General features: G+C 38.6%; 1 pseudogene; it reads left to right on the forward strand.

Moving 5' to 3' along the window:
- The first annotated feature begins 1,195 nt into the window (after nt 1-1,195).
- On the forward strand, nt 1,196-4,062 carry LOC143680506 (nucleoside diphosphate kinase homolog 7 pseudogene; annotated as a pseudogene).
- Nucleotides 4,063-5,004: the final 942 nt, after the last annotated feature.

The raw sequence follows: 5,004 nt of genomic DNA on the forward strand, positions 1-5,004 counted from the left end.
AATACGTTAAGTTACAACATGACCAAACTTAACTGGAGCCACTTGGAAGGAAGAACATGTGTATGCTGGTCTGTTAAGCTGTCGGAATGTAATATACTAGAAATAGAACATCTCTTAAAAAAAGAATTTAATAAGTTACAACTTTATTTTTAAGGCTGTGAAAATGTCCAAATGAAGGTATCCAGAGAAAGATACCTTGGCTCAAGGAAGAGTGATCTGGGAATGCACATGGCTGGTGTCTGCTGTCCCCTGTTCCCGGTTTCGTTGCTTCCAGCTTCTGATGCCAGTGGTTTCCTCTCTAAGTGTCTGTGGGCCTTCACTTAACTGCTTCAGGACAGAACTCCTCTGCATTTCATGTCTTAGCTCAGCATCTGCCACAGCCAGAGATTTCCTTTCTTCAGGTTCTAGCTATTTCTGTGAGTCCTTGATTAGCACTCAGGCTATTTCTGTCTGATCTCTATTGGCTCTCTCTATGGGTTCTGAACTTTCTCCAAAATGTTTCGTCTTTTAAAGGGTTCCAGTACACTAAACAAGACCCACCTTGACCGGGGGCAGTCATAGCTCATCTAATTAAACAGTCATACCCACAATCGGGCATCACATCTCTGTGGAGATCATTTAATTAAAAGTTTCTGCCCTACAATGCTGGATAGGCTTAAAAGAAATGACTATCTTCACACGATTGAATCAGATTAAAATGTGGTTTTTCTAGGGTACATGATACGTTCAAACTGGAACCATGTGACAAAAAAGTTTTTATCAAAAACAGATTGTAGGACACTGCTCAACATGACAATGCTTTGATGCTAATGAAAGTGAAAAATATGGCTAAAAACAGAAATCAGATGAAACCTTCTGAGATCTTTTTTTCGAAAATAGACAGCTTAGCTGTGTGCACCTGTACTGCAGCTCAAGGCTCCTATAGCCCTGCCATCCAGCCTCTCGGTCACTTCTGGAGAGGCACTTCTCTCTCTCACTACAGGTAATTCATTTTAAAATGGTAATAATGACAATACTTAATGGGTATTTAATGGTAGATCGAACTATACACCCCAACAAACACACATCCTTAATCTTGCTACTTGTTTGTGTAGGTGTGAACGCATTGTAAATAAGCCCTTTGGAAAATGTTTTTATAGTTGAGATGTAGCAAACTGACCTGGGGTTGATCTTGATTCGGATTACTCGGGGCCTTATGAGAAGACCTCGGAGGCCGTGGGTGGACACAGACAGCCGTGTGAAGGAGGAGCCTTCACTAGATGCCACACCCACCCCAGGAGAAAGCGGCCCTTGCCTAGGCCTTCATATGGAACTTCTGGCTCCTCTAACCAGGAGCTAGTAAGTTCCTATTATCAAGCCAACCCATTGTATAGTATTTTTACTAAGCAGATTTGGCGAACTAAGACTCTACCGCATACCATTGTTAAACAGCTTAAACAAATTAATGTTAGTAAACCACTTAACATCAGTGCTTGGCACATGGTTAAGGCACTATGTACATGACTGTTAAATATGTATATTTTTAAGAATTTTGTCACTACTTTAGGGCTTCAAAGAAACCCTCCAAAAGTGGTTTTATCACTAACTAAAGATAAATGATATCTGAATAAATATCAAAAACCAGACTGATTGAAACAGTATTACTTTGTCCATATAAGTAACTGAAAAGTTCATGCTGTTTTGCCTCTTGTACATAGCTGCAGGGTACTTTTGAAGCCAAAACTATCCAGAATTTGCACTGATTAAATGAACTGATTGATTAATATCCCAGGTAGATAGAAATAAAGCTAATAATCATTTTTGAATAAAAAGCCAGGAGAAGAAATATTCTATTGGAAAGAATCACCCATAAGAACAGAAACTCATCTATGAGTTTGCACTTTTTTGGCACCTTGATAATTTTTACTGATCAAAAATTAGACAGTTACACAGTTGTAAATCACATCTATCTATCTATATAATAGTATGTTATAGTATATTGCATATCATATATTATTATATATTATTATGTGTTATATATAATATGTGGCTGAGATAAAACCATATGTTTTGTGTTTGAACTCTAGTGAGTTATATGGAGAACATTTACACTAATTATAAACGCATGGTGCTATAATTTTTGGAAATGGTGGTCATTGGAAAAAGAGGCCAATAAGTGGAAACATACCAGTTGGTACTTTGGTTTTGATAACATCATTTAGTTTAAAGTGGAAAATTGTCATGTCACACTAGAGGGAATTTCTGATTTTAATTTGGCTTTCCCAAAAAAGGTGAGAAGCTTCATTAAAGACATCCCTCTGTTCATTAATTAATTGATAAGCAGTTGTAATAAAGTGCTTAGAGGAGTGGTTGTCATTAAAGACTCTCCCTGGGGGCAATATTTCAGGAAGAATGAACTATCAACTAAGGAGTATTCTAAACCAGTGTTTAATATGCACAAAGAGTAAGGTCAGAGGGAGTTTATATTTCTTAAAGCTGTGGGAAATACTTAAAATATCAAGATCACTTGATATTTAAAGTATAATTTCCCGGAATTTTGTAAATGGTTTAATAGAACACAAGAGATGTAGGCAATTGTTTTCACAGGCCTATTTATATGAAATATTTATATATAATTTTATTTGTAATTGTTTTAACACTGTGAATGAAGCAGATATTTTAACTAGTAATTGGAAATATTTCCGTCATTTGCTTTCTTTTCATTTTGCCCTTCTCTTTTTCAGTGGAATTTATTTTTCTGGTTTGCACAGAAAAATATTCCTGACCCTTCCTCCCACCCCTTTCCCTGTCACACACACTTAGGACTTCTCAGGTGTTATGGAACTAGAGGTGATAGAGTTTTCTCAGAATCTATACACAATCTAGGATCAGTCTCCCTTGTAACTACAGAACACTTTAATACATTCATGACTGTTTTGGGTACAGTCAGCAGTTTTGAAAAAAAGTTACATGGTAGACTTCCAGAATGGTGGTTGAGGAGCACAGCTGACTCCAACCATTTAGTTGGAGAAAATTATTAACAACAAACAAGCACAACAACAAGCATTTTTAATTTTCTGGAAATCATCTAGAGCAAATGAAGAAGGATTCACTCAGGAAAATGAACTCAATCTAGGTAAGTCACCAACTCTAGTTGTTCACACAGGTGCAAGTTCCAAGCCAGGAGAGGCAAGCCTGGAAGACAAAAGACAACCCAAACCCAATAGCCTGCTCTTAGAGTGGGGATGTCCCTGTGGGAGAAACACACTACTGTCCCTGCCTCCACCTCCTGTGTAGTGGGGCAGAGGTTCTGCCAAGCAAAAAGGTAAGCCATACTATAACCAAACTCAAAATGATGATGCTTTCAAGGAAAGAAGTAGCAGACTTTGACGTAGACCATCAATCAAGGCCCTTTTTTAATGAGCTGATCCTCTTTATTACAAGCGGTCCCATTATTGCCATGGAGATTTTATGAGATGATGCTACATGCAAACGGAAAAGAGTGCTTGAACCTGCAAACTCTGGGGTGGCACATACAGATACTCCTGGAAGCATTAGAGCCCTGTTTGGAACAGATGGCATTAAAAAGTGTAGCTCATGGTCCCGATTCTTTTGCTACTACCACCAGAGAAATGGAGTCGTTCTTTCATTGAAATGAAAGGTGTGGTCCAGCAAACACTTCTAAGTTTACCAACTGTAACTGGTGCATTACTAAACACCATGCTGTCAGGGAAGGGCTGCTAAGAAAGATCCTGATGGCTATCTGAGATGCAGGCTTTGAAATCTCATCTATGAAAATGCTCAGCATGAATCAGGTTAATGTTGAAGAGTTTTAGGAAGTGTATAAAGGAGTGATGTCTGAGTATGATGACATGGTTGACAAATGTATGCTGGTCCTTGTGTAGCGATAGAGATTCAGCAAAATACCTTAAAGAAGACATGTTGAGAATTCTATGCCCTGCTGATCCTGGAATTGGTCCACATTTGCACCCTGGAACTCTCCAAACATTCTTTGGTAAAACTAAGATCCAGATCGTTGTTCACTGTGCTGGTCTGCCTGAGGATGGCCTGTTAGAAGTTTAGTATTTCTTCAAGATCCTGGATAATTAACAGTATAGAAAAGAAAGAAGTCACGGATTGAGGCTTTTAGACAAGAGTGAGTTACACACATGAGGAGACATGTGTTAATGGTTTTATTTCCCCTTGTTTTAACCTGACTGAATACAAGCTCACCAAGAGCACTGTACTCCTGGCAATTATTACATATATTAGAACATGGGTAGCATGGATTTTGCACTTTAGACAACATTTAACACCAATCTTTGGGGTATTGCATTGCTTTTCATAAAGCTCAAAATAAAGATTTATTGAAGAAAAGAAAAAGTAAGCCATAAAACTAAGAACTTCACAGAGCATCTTGAGTGTTCATTTGGAACAGAACATTGTCAAAAACGACAGAAATAAAGAAGGCTCTTACAGCTCTGACACTAGCATCTACAGGTGAAACATGTAGATCAGATGGTTAACAGAGGGTATAACAGAGAGAACCTGGGAAAAAAAAAAACAGTCAAGAAGAGCCATCTTCTTACCCCAGTAACCCCAGGGGCTGGGGAAGGCTGTGTACAAGCGCTGGGCAGAACACAGTCAGAAACCATCAAAGCAGGGCCTGGGGCAGACTTGAAGACTTTCCAAAACCACACACAGACGACTCAACAGAGAGAGTAAACGCCTTACTGCAACTAGGGTTTTAAGCACAATTCCTGACCAAATACTGGCTAAAAATATGCTTTTCTGACTCCTTGAAAGCCAGGTTTTAAAATAAAATTATACAAATTCTTAGAAGTCTGGAAGCCTATAGGCATGTCCAAAGCTGGAACCTTTTGTCAGTAATCAGGAAAATTATTTCAAGATACAAAACCCCTGGCTGTACAGGGGGCAAAACCTTAACTCCTTGAACTATAATAGCAGCATCCAAGCCACACACATCCGATGGTTAGGGTCAGTGTACTATATTTTCAAGGGCCT

This window comes from Tamandua tetradactyla, chromosome 4 (assembly GCF_023851605.1).
Source record: "Tamandua tetradactyla isolate mTamTet1 chromosome 4, mTamTet1.pri, whole genome shotgun sequence".
Lineage (NCBI taxonomy): Eukaryota > Metazoa > Chordata > Mammalia > Pilosa > Myrmecophagidae > Tamandua > Tamandua tetradactyla.